At 39.7% G+C, this 16,359-nt stretch overlaps 1 long non-coding RNA gene across 1 annotated transcript; it reads left to right on the top strand.

The window, feature by feature from the left end:
• Positions 1–241: 241 nt before the first annotated feature.
• LOC117759387 lies at positions 242–14,160 on the top strand. The gene is made up of 3 exons (XR_004613462.1): positions 242–390; positions 3,244–3,247; positions 14,149–14,160. It is a non-coding gene; the product is annotated as an uncharacterized LOC117759387 (long non-coding RNA).
• The last annotated feature ends 2,199 nt before the right edge of the window (positions 14,161–16,359 follow it).

Genomic DNA, 16,359 nt, shown 5'->3' with positions numbered 1-16,359 from the left:
AGAATACAAATGTATCTTTTCCTAGATAAGAATGTATCTGAAACTCCTTCCACTATCACATACTGAAAAATAGGTTTTTCGCACAGAGCTATGTGTAGTAAAAGTCTCACACTGTAGTATCAGTGGAAGAATGGCACTGTAAACGTCAACAATGACATGATAATTGTGTTAAAATGAGCGGCACAATTCTTATGTATTACATATTCTTTTCTAAGCCAACTCTATTATAAATGTCAAAACACAAAAGTAGTGAACTTTGGTATTCTGGGATGTTCAGAAGAGATGATGGAGATTTGTGCATAGCAAAGAACAATTGTTGTCAAAGTTGAATTGGACCATGAGCCTAGGAATTATACTTTGATTGGATTAGTTTTGAAGTTCAGGTTGAAAGTGAAATTACAGATGGTGAGTGTCAGGTAGTCAGAGGTTATGTTTTGTTGTGGCTGTTTCACGTCTAATCAAATATGATGATCAGACCTAGAAACTAAAAAAAGTATTTAAACTTATTGGATGTTTTTATTTTCTCTTTGGCATGCATACAGCTCGTGTAATTTCATTGACAGTCTACTTCCAGTGTTGGGTACCTAGTGACATCACCTAAGCTCTTAGATTTTTCTGTTGCTCAGGAAAAGAAAGTCCAAATTCAGGCAATTACTGTTATTAGAGCAGCCAATACTGCCCATCGATTGATGAACCCATGTTGAGCTGCACAGTGTGTCAGCTGTAAAGACTCAAATTAAAATCAGTAACAGCAGTAGAGCATCAGAGGTTTCAAAACTGCTGCATCAACACGTAATATGATTTACAAAAAGTGCCTCCTTAGTGAATGAGGCAATTTGGGAGCACGGAGAGGCTGTTAACCACTGGAAAGAACAATATTAAGTTAATTTGTCTGGGATGCCAATAGAAACCATTCATAAAAACAAGCTGCTTTCAGACATGCACTGAACTCAAAACATTTTCCTGAGTAAGAACACAACCTCCTAGGGAAATGTCCCTAAAAAGTCAGATTCAGCTCATATGAGAATACAGCTGACATTCACAGCAAGCGAGGGTGGGTGTATTGGTGACATGTCTAAGGGACACAAAACTAAGGGACACAAAAAAAAAGAAAAGAATAATAGAATACAAATATTTGTCATTCATGTCATACACGTGGAAAACGCAAACATGCTCCCAGCAGGATCATCCACACATGTTTGCATAGAGTCTGCATTACAGTACCCACAAATTAGACCCATGTTTAACTTGCCTTTTATTCTAAATCCTTTAAGCAAGAAAGTAAAGACCTGTAAATTTCCCTTCCATCAGCCATCTCAACCTTTATGCTGATTTGGCAAATGTTTAGGCACCGTGACATTTCCATTGTTGTCTTTGTGTCTTGAAATATAAGTTGCTACTCAACCTGGGGCTTTAAAATGGACCCTGGACAAAATCCACATGGACTACTAACCCACTTCCTTAAGATATAGTAGATTCTGAGGCAAGTTTAAAACAGCCGGCCCCAGAGCCATGGGTTAAAAAAAAGAAAAGAAAGTAGCTACTGGTATTTGTCATTGTCATATATGAGGAAGACCAAGATCCTGGGGATTCATCATTGCTAGGACACACTCCAGTGGATGCATTTCCTGTACCTAACAAAAAAAAAAGGAATTAAAAACAGCCTGATTTCACGAGTTGAGGGCTTTATTCACATATCACGCAGGGTTGTAGTGGAGAATAAAACCACCTCTCAAACTGTAAAACAACATCCTTTGTGTTGGCAAGGTTGATGAGTAATGCATCCACTAGAGGCCAGCGCAGAGTCGAAGGTTTCTGACAACAACTAAAATGTTGAGTTTGTGATAATGTACTGTACCTCTAAACAAAGGAACAACAGCTGCTGTTTGTCCCTATTTAGATGCCTGTTGTTTACCAAATAACAAGGTCCCTTTTCAAGAAGTTCCACTATTGTTTAAATTTCTTCCCCGTGTCCTATGATGGTCTCACTTGAACTATTAGCCATACTGCTCTGTTTCATCCGTATCCGGAAGTTTTCAGACCTTGAAAAAATGTGGTAAAAATATAGGCAGAGTACAGAAAGCTCCGTCTCTATTAGGTATATCTAAGGTTGAGCATAGATGAGCCTTTAAACTACCACTGTGCCAAACTACAGCCTTACAGAGCTGCTATACATGGACATGGTATAGCCTTCTTGCCTAAAATACAAAAACACAGCCCATACACAGCATCAGCTTATCAAGTTCTCTCTGGTTTAAATGCAAGCAAAGAAATGAACACATTGACTGGCACACTACTTGCTGACTATATGGATTTTTATATTTTTATTATTCATATATAATAAAAGAGATATTACAATATATCATATATCATAACATTCATAGATAGCTACTTATATTAGCTCTGATTTGACTCACAGGAATGGAGACACTGAAATCTGAACATTTGAACTCAACAAGCACTTTTTTCTTGCAAAGTAATCTGCCTGTTTTTTCATCCCTCCTTCCTTCATCTTTGCTTTTCATCCCACAATGACCTTTATGAATAATGAGGAGCTCCAAAGGTAACCGTGACAACGGGTCTACCTTGGAGGCGGCAAGTAGGCACTGAGATAAAGTAATTCAACACATGACAAGGAAGTGCTGCGTGTTTGCTTCATCCTCTGAACAGAGGAACGGAAGTCTGCTGATTAACGGTGACAGTCTGAAGAGGACATTGCGCCAGCGCATTAAAAATAAACTTGCTTTTAGAGAAGGTTATACAGCCATGAAAGGGAGGTAAGAGGTAGGAATGAAGGATGAGCGGGGGGTGACAGCAGGGTTAAAAGATAACTTGGCTTGGTTTCACACACTTTATTTGCAGTGCTTGTCCTATTTAAAGGTCTTAGGAAGAAAAATCACAAATTTTGGGGGGGTGCTAATTAGCTCATTTTTTTCAGCATAGGAGGATATTTTAGTATGTACAAAGTGCATAATTAATAAGCCAAGAAACTTAAATGGCTTCTGGGGTGTTCAGCATTAATTGCCTCGGCAAATTAACATATCCGCTCCATGATTTTCTCCCTATGTGACTTCAACACTCCTGTACACTCGGTGAGGAAAATGGGACATGAGGCTTACTCGGAGGCTGACCAGAGAGGTCATGAACCTGAAAACTTTCCAACATGTGTGGTATATTGATATAAAAAAAGTTTTGCTTGTCCTTCAGAGTGTTGTCGCAAGTCAAGGTGTATTTCCTGTTTAGGTGTGTTGGATGTCTATAAGTAAAGCATGTGTGGATATGAACCTGACATGAGGGATAGAAACCCTAAGCACAGAGTGATGTGATGTGGTAAATGAAGCTGCTGTGGCATTAAACTGTGTTAACTTAACATATGAATTACAGTGAGAGAAGAAATGAATGTAAATGAATGGTGCTAATGCGGGCAGTTGTCTAAGATCAATGTGAGGCCAACCTTTTAACTGCCTACTGTGCTGCACTGCACAAGAAGCACTGAAATGATTCATCCCACCCCCACCTACCATGGTCTAATAATATAGCACTTTGTCCTGGTATACACGTTTTGGAACTTCATCTTCTGACTTGGATTCATAACAGTGAAACTACTTGTTGTATGACACATGATTCTACATGAGCAATTGTTTGTGTAATCTAAACGACACAACATATTTTTGTCTTATCAATATCAAAGGATTTGTATTGCCTACCTACCTGACGTAATGATTTGTTCAATAAAAGCCACGCAACCATGACATGTGTGTTATATAAAAAATACTCATGTTTGCTCTACGATTTGAAAAAATATTTACTGAAGTCGCAGTTTGGGATAACACTGTTTTAATGTATTTGTGCCAAATGTACAGGGTCAATGTGTCAGCTCAGTCGGTGCAACTCCCCCAGTGTCAGATGACCAGGTTGCAAATCATTGATCTGAGCAAATCAATACTCAGCACATCCATCTCCCGTCAGCTCTCAGTGGGTCGCCATCTGTGTGTGTCCACATCCTGTCCAATGCCATTGCAGGAGCCCATCAGCACGCACCAGGTGGCTGCCATCTGGGTCCTGCCGCTTAACACTCAGCATGGCTCCCTGTGTAGGAGAGTGTTGTATGTATGCATGTGTTTGAGAGAGTGACCATTAAATGTCACATTAGTGGGTGTGTATCCTCAGTGACGGTGCTGTGTGTAAGTGTTGTTGAACTGAGTCAGTGTGTGCGTATTAGAACATGAGGTCGTGTGTGTGCAGATCGGTGAACATCTCAAGGCAGTGCTGGAGGTGTTGCTCAGCACTGGAGAAGGTGGGGTGATAATAAAGTGGTAACAAGTTGCTTGTTGTTTTGGCATGCCGCTATCATGATGGTTGCCTGTGAGTTATTTTAGTGGTAGGACTAGGCTTATGTGCATGTTTTGCCCAAAGTGCACAACCATGGAAGTGTTGGTGCGTTGGTGTGAGTCTCTGACACTTCTATCACTTCTATCTCCTCCTCTCACTCTTCAGATTCCCACGGATCACTGCATGTGTGGGCTTCAGCCATGACACTCAGTAACAATCATTGCACATAAACTCATATATTAGAGCTGAAATGGGGAGAAACCGATCTCCAAGCTGGTCAGAGACTGACAATTTAATAGTTTTTGTGTTTTATCATCTTGAGGTTGAAAAGGTTCTGTAACTTGAAATTAACACACTGAAATTCTCAACAGCCCATGTTAAGTATCACTTAATTGAAACATCACATGGTGCATAAATGGTCCGTGCATAAAGTAAAATTCATCTGCAGTTGTTCATGTTGTATATTGTAAAATGTCACTTTAAGGGGTATTACCTAATTTCATTGTCTTTAATGTGTGTGTGATCTTATTGTCCGATAACCAATGTATTAACACTGTTAACGTTTGGCTGCGCTGCTGTCGCATTGAATTAAGATGCACAATGCAATCCAGCACATCTCAGAGTCAATTTGTTTCTTTATCCAACTTGGACATTGAAAATTGAATAGGAAAATCCAGAGTCGCAGAGACAGCTCGCCTTCAAAGTAAAAGTTTTGAATTGTGAGGCGCAACATTTTCAATTTACAATGTGAACAACTGCAACTGAATTATACTTCATGCACAGACCTTAAAGCTTCACAAGAGTAGACTGCAGATTAGTTCAGTACATATAACAATCAATGTAGGATTTTTCAGTCACACAGTCAGACCTCTCGGGCAGTGCTTTTTCTACACACAGTCTTCCTCCTTGGCTCAGATTGATAAATGCAACTCTGAGTCATAACTAATCTCCACAGTCCCCCACAATTTTCAGACAGTGATCCAGCCAATGATGAAGGAGTAGATACAGTTTCTAAAATAATGTAGTATCGGTGCAGACGTATTCATAGTTGTACTTAAGATAACGTTTGCCCTGAAAAGTACCTTTGTTGCCTGTAAATGTACATACTACACAACTGGCTTCATCCCACCTTATGACTTGACTTATCCACTTTGCCTCTGAAGTCATAATACAATGAAGTGTACTGTTAAGGAGCAGTGTTTGTCGAAGTAGTTTTCAGACATTGCATAAAGCAGCAGTAAAGTATATATATTTTTTATTTCACTACATTTTGCTGTTACGTTACATCTGCACTGGTATAATGTACACTATTGGTGTGTGTGTGTGTGTGTGTGTGTGTGCGAGTGAGAGAGAAAGTTGATAAAGTATGAATGTATGTTTATGTACAGGGCCATGTATTGTGTTGTCAGTAAGAATCCAGCTCCTGGCCACAGTTTGATTTACGTGTGTGTAGTAGTCAACCCAAGAGCCAGTGCACACACCCTCGCTGTATGATTTTCTCCTCTGCAGCATCTATCACTGCCACAACCAGCAAGCATGACACACAACACACACACACACACACACACAAAACCCTGCCTCTGTTTGTGTCAATACATACATGTGCATATGTATCCATGTGGGTTAAGGCGATTGCAATTGTAGATGTGTTCAAAATAATATTCACGCAAATACAGCATGCAGGTATTGTCCAAAATCCCCAAACAGTGCTACCTGCTATCAGAGTTACAGTTACACAGGCTGCACTGTGGAGCAGAAAAGTAAACACACTGTGAAAGTCCCTTGGTAAAACTAGCAGTGGCCATACATCACAAGAAAAGGACCTGAAGAAAAAAAAAAGACTGATTCGGGTTCATGGGCAAGGGTTGTTTCAACACCAACTGAAAAGGAGGTGAAGGTACGGATTAACTTTGATTAAAGAAATTGGCTCCTCTTGCACCATTGTCTCATGTAATTCTGTTAATACTTACTGATGAATAATAAAAATTATAATTATAATAGCTTGAATTTTATAGCCCCTTTCAAGAGGCCCAAGCACGCTTTATATATGTCTGAGGGACAAAAGAGACAATAACATAAAATAAAGTAAATCGCACAAAACAGGATAGAAATAAACAGCACTAATGGCAGGGTGGACCGTTAACTGAGGCCAAAGGCCTATGTGAACAGGTGGTGTTTGAGTAGTTTTTTGAAGTTGTCCAGAGATGTAGCGTTGCGGATTTCTGTGGGGTGAGAGTTCCAGAGGGTGGGAGCTGTTCACAGTTTGGTGTTGGAGTGGAGAGCAATCCTGAGTTTGAGGACCGCAGCCTTCTGAGCGGAGTGTAGGGGTGGAGGAGGTCAGTTAAATATGGTGGGGCTAGGGCGTGGAGGAATTTATAGGTGAGAAGGAGGAGTTTGTAGTTGATGAGGGCCTTGATCGGGAGCCAGTGGAGATCAATGAGGGTTGGGGTGATGTGCTGCCAGGGCTTAGTGCTGGTGAGAACGTAAAGTCAAGAATGACACCCAGGTTGCGGACCTCGGGGAATGGGAAGATGGAGCAGCCGATGTCAAGGAGGAGATCTCCAACCTTCCGGAGCAAAGCCTTGGGGGCCACAACCATGAGCTCAGTCCCGTTACTGTTAAATTTGAGAAGGTTTGCTGACATCTAGATTTTTATGTCATGCAAGCAATTGACTAATGACTGGGGGGGAGCTGAGCGGATGGATGAGTGATTAGATAGAGCTGGTTGTCATCGGCGTAGGAGTGGAAATTAAAGTCATGTTGACGGATGAAACGACCAAGCGGGAGCATGTAGATGGTGAAAAGAAGGGGGCTGAGCACTAAGCCTTGTGGCACACCTGGGTTGACTGGGGCTGGAGTGGAGCTAGAACCTTTGATGGTAACGGACTGTTTCCTGTTGGAGAGGTATGATTGGAACCAGGTGAGAGCTGTGCCAGTAAGGCTGAGGTGTTTGGATAGGTGGTTGAGGAGGATGGTATGGGAGACTGTGTCGAAGGCCGCAGAGGTCTAGGAGGATAAGGATACTGATGTGGCCGGAGTCAGCAGCGATGACGATCTGGTAGGAGATTTTTATGCGGGTAGTCTACGTGCTGTGGTGGGGTCTGAATCCGGATTGAAGGGGTTTATAGAGCTCAAGGTTGGACATGTGCTCGTGGAGTATGGCGGCGAATGCTCGTTCCAGGATTTTGCTGAGGAAAGGAAGGTTGGAGATTGGCCGGTAGTTGTTGGGTCTAGACCTGGTATTTTGAAGCTTGAGGGGACCATGCCAGATATTCCAAGGAGGAATTGATTATGTTGATATCAAGATTATGGTACATACAGTCACATTCAGTTTATTTAACTGTTGTATTTTCACTTCTTAAATGTTTGGTCACCATTAGTGGGATTTTAAGTCAGTTAGCTTGTCAATTCAGGATTCTTACTAAAATATTACGCAACTATTTGATAGCTTACCATAACATTTTGTGGAGACATTCATGGTCCCTAGAGGATTAATTTAGAATGATCCTGTGACTTTTCATCATGATGACAAAGGATTGCCTTGAGTTGTGGTTCAGGAAGAGATTTAATTTGTCTAGTACATTACCAAATACAATGTGTACCTGCAGACGTAATGACATCAACCTCACCCTCAGCTTTGGAGTTAGTTTAGCTTGCTAACATACTTAACTTGAGTAAACATAGAGTCCATTCACATGGTCCTCAGAAGGTCCCATTTCCTGAGTTGTGAAGTTGCTTGATGTCTTCATGTGCTTTAATGTCAGAATGCGTAAAATAACATGGAAAATGTTCAACATTTAACATCTCTTTCCCGTATTTGAATAATAACTACGAGCAAAGAAAAATGATCAGCTAGTCATATAAATATTCAAAAATGTATGCACGTAAATCAATAACATCTGCATTAGCTTGTATGGTGTTTTGTGCTTAGTCATGGACATGCAGCCTGCAAGTGACAAGTGTAACATGATGAGTTCACATTAAAACCTTCTACTTAGAGCTGATTGTTATTTGGTTTTGAAGTGATGATGTCACCAACTCTGCAACTAGTGTACCAACATTTTTGCCAGTTTACAGAGTTGTTCTGACTTGAGGTGGCATTAAGATGAACTTTCCCAGTCAATAATTATTTTTTCCAATCAGTCCAACATCCCTGAATGCACTAATATTAAATATTGCACCTGTTAAAGATCAGCATGTGTGCATTGTCATTGAGGGCATGTTAGCGTGATGTTAGCACAGAAGGACCACTGTATCCAAGTGCTGCCCCTTGGAGCAACTAATCTGGTTTTACCCTCTTTGTCTTGTTTTGATTAAATATTTAACTTTTATATGACTTTCTGTTCATTGGTAGAGTTAAGTTCCACATGCACTACTTAGTTTCCAAAAAAACGGAATACTTGGTTATTCTGTCTTTCATTCAACACATACTTTCCCCGTAAAATGACCTTCTGCATGGCTGAGCAGGGCTGCCTGTAACTCCTACTTGATTGAGTCAAAGAGGATTTTTCTAAAAATGATACTAAGTCCTCTCAAAGCAGGTGGATAATTCCTATGTATCTATTTAAAATAGTGTGTGTGTGTATGGGGGGGTGCATGCTCATCAGTCAGTGGATACTTTGCGTAATTTCTCCCAGTCTCACAAGCCGTTCTACCCTATGAGGCTGAGATGACAGGGTCGTATGTCATCTCTCCTCGCTTCTCTCTCCAGGCGTCAAACTTGGACAGGAAGTCAGAGGATTTAAGCCCTGTGCTTCCTGCCATAGTATGACTCAGTTATCGTTCAAGCACAGCTGTTTCTGCTAAGAAGTGTTGTCATCCCCCTTGTTGCCAGGATCATTCTGATTTAGGTATCTGTCACGTAAGATGTTGCATTTTATTTAATTTTTTAAATAACGGCAGCAGAGTTGAGGGAAAGCTGCAGAAAGTGATGTTGTATAAAATTCTGACCTTTAAAGTAGACTATCTGTTTAATGTGTAAACAGATAATATTCTGACAATGCATGCCATGTCCCTTAAAATGCTTAATAGAATGATTACTTATGATTATTCTGTTATTATAAAATTCTGTAAATGGTAAATGTTCTGTATTTATATAGCGCTTTGCCAGTCCTGATGACCACTCAAAGCACTTTACAGTACAGTTTACAATCACCCATTCTCACACACATTCATACAGTGCATATATGTGCGGTACTTTCTATATGAGAAGGGGTAATTTGGCATTCAGTGTCTTGCCCAAGGACACTTCGGCATGTGGACTCCCTCCATCTGCTTCTGTGTCCTTCTCAATAATGACACACTGAAACTATATAGGCTGAAAAGAGATCAACAACAGAAATTGCCCATGAACTTTACTTGGGAGGGTCAAGTTAACGCTGTAGTGTTTTTTTAAAAGAAAACATGGCATTGCTCTGATGCTGCACTTGGAGTGCACAGTCCATGAGTTGTCTGTCCTTGGTGCATGAAAAGCAGCTGATCACGCTACACCACATGGAAAAGCGAGAGAACTTTACAAGGAGTGTGGCTCTGAGAGGAGTTTAAATGCTCGAAGCATCAGGGAATAAAGGACAACAGCATTAAATTAAAGTTGGTGACATATTTGAACCTTTTGCAGGTTCAATTTTGGGAACCTGTTTAATAAACTTTAGTAGATCATCATGTCAGGGATGGAACTGGCTACTACACCAATTTCTAAAGCAGAGTAGATCAGAAAATGTGATAGCACTTTATTTTCCATTAGAAATGCTTATTGTGCTTACTCCCTTTTCCCTGCTTGTGTTGGTTTTAATGGGAACTGAGTGAAGAATATGGCCCATAGACATTCTATTTCTCTAAATCGTAACCTATTCATCCACCCAAACCAATAGAACAATGTCACCTGACTTCCTGTGTGAGTTCCTTTTTTTAACTTGTAGATCACTAACAAGTATGCTATTTTACCATCTTGAATTATCAACACTAGAAAGTGTGAACTCCTTTTTCTTTTTGTGAAATCACTCATCTGTTTGACTAAGTTATTAAGGATTTGTTAAGATTTAGATTTTCTTTTACAGGATGAAGGTTTCTCAACAGTTCAAATGAGGAGTTTATTGTAGCTTTTCTAAGAGTTAGAGGAGGATGTGATGGAGACTCGAGACTGGGAACAGTGTCGGTTCAAGCGTATGGCACCCTCTGCAAACCAGCCTCATGTTGATGATTTCATATTTACACCATTAGGAGTAAACTGTGGCTTTGTTTGGTAGCATTGTGTAGTGTGACAGATTTTACCTCTTGCCGTAGGACCTTGACGGACCTGAATTCCACCTACCCCGTCCTACCTCCCTATCTCATTAACTAGAAATTAAGGCACCCACTCCAACAAGGATAATTGACCCACACAACATTGTATCATTGACATGATGTGCCAGTAAGTGATAGAAAACAGATCACATGAATGTGACCATTTGCCAGGCCACTGTCCCATGCTGACTCCTGTAATATGCCACCCTGGGTGGTTGCCCATGTAGCTCATGTCTAAATCCGCCAGTGAGTGGAACTCTGAGCCAGGATTTACTGTGGAGCAGAGCAGGCAGATGGCTGGACTGCAGACTAATGGTGAGCTGGGCGAGGCAGGTACCTGCGAAGACAAACCCGAGACTCAACAGACCAAACTTGACCTGCCAGGCAGTTCAATGTCCGGAAAAAGTCAGTTAGTCCATGTTACAGCAAGAAAATGTCTGGAAAATTCAATGAGTGAGTGGGTGTGTTTATGACGTTTCTAACATGCAAGATGCAAAACTGAAAAAAAAAAAAGAATACATATATCGCAGGATGAAAAAGAGGTGCCTTACACCTAGAAGATGCAGATGAAGGAAAGACAGGATTTGAGAATTTCGCTGTAAGCAAAAGATGTCTGAATTGAATGAAAATGTCTCTAAGTTAGGTAAATATGAACTAAATAAATACTAAGGTATTGAGCTTATACCTTTGAATGAGTTTGTGTTGTTAAAATGCTCTCGTCACCTCCGCCTTCAGCTTAGATCAAAATGTTACCTCAGGTGTTGCCAGCAGCCCTCTCAAGGCACACTTTGTTTCTTTGCTTAAAGTGAATGGGTTATCATTATCGGTATGTTCATCTTCGGCAGGTCATTTAAAACTAGCACAAGGTTAATGAATTAATCAGGTTTAATGAAGGACCTTGAAGTCCCCCATGAAGAAATATATCTTTTATAAAGGCCTTAATGAACGTGGCTTCACTGTTTGCCAGGAGTTTATTGATTGGAAAACCTCATTCTCTTTAGAGGTCTTAGTGAGTCCCATGTTTTTGATCTAAGAGAGACATACTTTATACCAAAGTGGATAATAAGTAATTATAGAGGTTGAAGTTTTGAAAACTTAAAATTCAATTGTCAAAGATAATAATTTCATCTTTATTGACTGCTTAGAGGGATAACAAATGATGTTGTTTTAATACTTTTGAAGAATCGGTCACCAGTGACTTTAATTGGATTGGATTTGGCTGCAACACTGTTTACCCCTGAAACTCAAAAAAGTGTTTTGTGGACACAAACACTTCACCCACTCCTCCATCGGCAAGGTGGTGAATAGATGAGTGAATTTTCCTTTTTCGGTGAACTATCCCTTTAACTCAATTCATTAATTATAGAGTACATATATTTATATATCTCAATACCCACAAAGACTGCAAATATGCTAGATCAAATTTATACAGTTGCAAATATCTCTTACAGCAGCACAATTCTTCGTTTTAATAAAACTGTATTGGCAGTAATTGTTATGGCATTTTGTCAAGTGCTCTACAAATTTTGCAGACTTAATTAATTGAGCAGCTTCAATTACTCCTTAGAGCTGGAGATGCTGCATTGCACAAACACCATTTATACTGAAATCCAGCACAGCACTGGGTCTTTGTCTCTCTCTACATTTATGTGTCACCATCGTATCAATATACATACAGGTATAAACTCCACATTCATTTTGGACACAAACTCAAAATCTGGAAGAAATCTGCACCTAAACTCCATGACCGTGTCACATAGAGATTTTAGCATTGTGGCATTATGTCTTCTTGTGGTAAGGGAAGGGTTAAGTCATTATTACACTGCTATCAGGTTGCTTATCAACAGGGGAGGAGTGCAGATGATTCATTACACATTTGGTCTCAAAGCATCACAAAGGCCCCTTTGTTTATTCCTGTGTTTGCTGGTTTCACTTCAGCATCTATCTGCAGCCCCATAAATTCAACTGTAGCAGATATTTTATCCATTTTGCTTAAAAAAGGGGGGCCATTTTATTATTAATCTAAATATTAAACAATAAACCATTGCTGACAATCGTCAGTCTGAACCATAGGCTGTACATAAAGATAGACGACATGTCTCCACTTCTTCACACTTTCTGGAATTTAAGCCTGAATATACAGGATGCAAACGCTGCCATCTCGCTCATTTGGAACCAGAGACTGCGTAGGAGCGATCGGGGGATGGAGCCGCGGTGGCAAGGTTCCGCTGATACATACACTCAGCCAATTGTGAGTCAGTCTCAGCTGTCAATAATAACATGTCACTCTGTTTTTAAAGCATCAAATAACTTCATAAAAAATGTATAAAAAACAGAGGTCCACCATGTCAGATCCTTGAAATAGACTGTAATTCTTTGCTGTTGTGCTGATCCGGGACCATCTGACTGAAAACATTAGGAAAATGCAGGTAATGGCGTTTGATCCCAAAGCACTGAGTGAACGAAGGTCATTTATCATCTTCTGTCATTCTATCACTCATGTCAGCTTTTATAACTATCAAGGGGAACATGCTGATGACACAGTCAGTTGGAGAACCCGTGATGAAGATGTTTGCCTGATCAACAGATGCATTGTTTTTACACAATCCCAAAAGCCTACTAACACATAGAATTGAGTGACTGCATATGGCTGTTATTAACATGTCAGAAGCAATTATTCATTCCCACAGAGATTAAACTACCATCAAAAGATCCAGTGGTTATTCGGAAATGTTTTCAGGTGCTGAGTGGACTACCCCCCCACCCGAGTCGGGCCGAATTTGGACAAACATTTTTAATTGATATTCAGGCTCGGTCACATTGGCTGGGCATTCGCCATGATTTTTTACTCTGCTGATGCCTGTACTGGGGGAAACATTGGGATCAGTTCAGGTTTAATGGTTTGCAATTATGGCAGATCAATGTATATAAGTAAAGAATATTATGTATATCTAATTATAAAGTGAAATTAAATCATTAGTCAAATGTTTTGTTTTCAAGTCTTGACTGTGTCAGCAGTGACACTATAAACAACCTTATTTAGTTCATTTTGCAGCTCTGTCATTTTTTAAATGATTTTTTTCTGTCATTTCTGCACTTGTTACAATATTAGAGGTTTGGGTAAATCTAGTATCATTCAGCCTACTTTCAAACAAATGCAGATTAAACAGTATGACTTGAACTGTAATTTTAAATTAGAGTGATATAACCATGTGAACTGTCCAGACATTTGCACAGGGCCGGGTATTTGGTGAGTTCTCACTTATTTGGCATAAGCGGATTTCCTGCAGATCTTGTAAAGAGCTAATTAAGGTCTGATGGTGAGGAGACACACATCAGCCTTGTTGAATCCACTGGCAGACACACTCACTCGTTTCATAAACACAAGAGAGCATCCCGGTGTGAAATGAAAACGTGTCCCTGCTGGTAAATGTTTGGTTTCCATCCCATATTAGCATGCAAAGCGTAATTAAAAAACCAAACTACCTGCACGCAGCCTGTCAAATTGAGTGTGCTGATGAAGCTGCATTACAGCATTGATTTTTAATTAGCAACTCCCAGGTGGGACACGAGCTGAAACGTGAGCCTGATTAAATATGGTGTCTGATTTCAACTTCATTCATGTTACATAGGTTCCTTTGTCTTTTTGTGTTTGCTACCATTACTACGTGTATTAATATACATCCTGGTTATGGTAATATAACATATTACTGTGAAGAACTAAGGTATAGTTTTCATCTCCTTTTCATTTTTACAGCTCATCCTCGAAAAGGACCTTCCTTCAATAATTTACTAAATATATCATGATGACAGATTATTAAAGGTCATTATTCTTCTTGGGTTCTTCAGACACATTACCTTAATGACTGTGGAAGTATTGTATCAAAAAGGGAACCATTCTAATGAGAAAAACCTACAATGGTATAGAGGAGTCACTGTAAGTCACTGTATTCCCCTTTCTGCATTATTCATGTGCTTATAGCTGTGGTGACAGCGTAGCGCTGCCATAGCATTGGAAAACTGCAATTAACCTACTGTCATTTCAAAAGAATGGGCTCACTTATTTTTTCTTAAGTCTCACACGTTGTTTCTTTTCCAAATCTCGGGCTGTGTTAACGGTATTGTTTTTATTTTACTTTTTAACAACTCTGTCTGTTCATGTCAAATACTCAGGCAGCTTGTGTTCTCAAAGTTGTTAGATGCCCATGAATTACAAGCGCGTAACAGGTGAGCTGTTACTCACACAAATGCTTTGGATAATGGTTGACTATGAATTAATCAGTCCCTATTGATAGGTTAATTTGTTGAAGACAAAGAAAAAGGGATTTGTTATATTGCTTTTAAAATGTTAATACTTATTTTCTCTTAGATTTAAAGGTTCTATTAGCAGTTCATGTCATGGATATAGTAATGATAATGATAATGATAATGATAAGAAGCTGACAAATTCACAGTGAGCCGCTACCAAAATGTTATGATACAAATCCTACTAAATTTAAGCATTTAATGAAGTAACATGAGTTTTTGGATAATATTTAAAGCAGTTACATTTTTATTTAGCATAGTTAAGGTAATTTATAACCTCACAGACATTTTCAATCAATCAGTCAATCATATTTTATTTGTATAGCCCATATTCCCGAATCACAATTTGTCTCATAGGGCTTTAACAAGGTGAACATCCTCTGCCCTTAACCCTCAACAAGAGTAAGGAAAAACTACTGAAACCCAATCAACAGGGGGAAAAAACGTACAAACCTCAGGGAGAGTAACATGTGAGGGATCCCTCTCCCAGGACGGACAGAAGTGCAATAGATGCCGCGTGTAACTGAACGCATCAACAAAATTACTGTATTTACAACATTGATTAGAAGAAACAGATTGGGACAAAATGGAAAAGCATGGCAATGTTTACAGCATTTGTACGAAAGAAAATGTCTGATAGAGATGAAGGGAGCAGCAATGACAAATGAATTAAGGAGTTGTTGAGTAGACATATTGTATATCAAGCAGTCTTGTTGTAATCATAGTCCACGATCAGCTGCCACCACGATCAGCTGCCACCACGATCAGCTGCCACTCTTCTTGAACTCTTGAACACACACACATCTTACACACTGGGAGCAGGAGGACAGGTTAGATTACCAGGATGCTGATTGATTGAACAGCCTTATTTATTTACGGCATTGTTTTCCAGTGTCAGATAAATCATGCTAGTCTAAGCTTGCGAGTCACGGTGAAAGAGATGCAGGCAGCACAAAAAGGTCCTCCTCTTGTCTCTTCACACCAATGCACCTATCTGTGGGGACAAGCACACACAAACACATGTACACCCATAAAGCATGTGCACGCATGCATGAAGTTGGAAAATCATTTGGTGCTAGGAGAGACAGATTGGTAGAGAGACTGTGAGAAAACAGGGTGAGAGAAAGCAGGAGCTGCCTGTTTAAACGCTGACAAATCCCTGACACTTAGACAGTCTGTTATGGATGGATTATGAAAGTGCTGATTTGAGATCACAGAGGTTTAACAGTGCAAAGTCACGGATTTGTTCAGGATTAGTTGATACATATTTGCCAAATATTGTTTTCAAAGTGGCCAGTGTACTTTTGTTCGGGACCAAACTAGAGAAATAGTGAAAAAGTCAAAAAGATGAACATCAAATACAATTCAATATTTCAACTTTTTTTATCATAGCGCTTTTATTTTCAAGAATTTTAACGGTCACATTGTACCAAACGGACA

Source organism: Hippoglossus hippoglossus, chromosome 3 (genome assembly GCF_009819705.1).
Source record: "Hippoglossus hippoglossus isolate fHipHip1 chromosome 3, fHipHip1.pri, whole genome shotgun sequence".
Lineage (NCBI taxonomy): Eukaryota > Metazoa > Chordata > Actinopteri > Pleuronectiformes > Pleuronectidae > Hippoglossus > Hippoglossus hippoglossus.
This window is presented reverse-complemented; position numbering and strand designations above follow the sequence as displayed.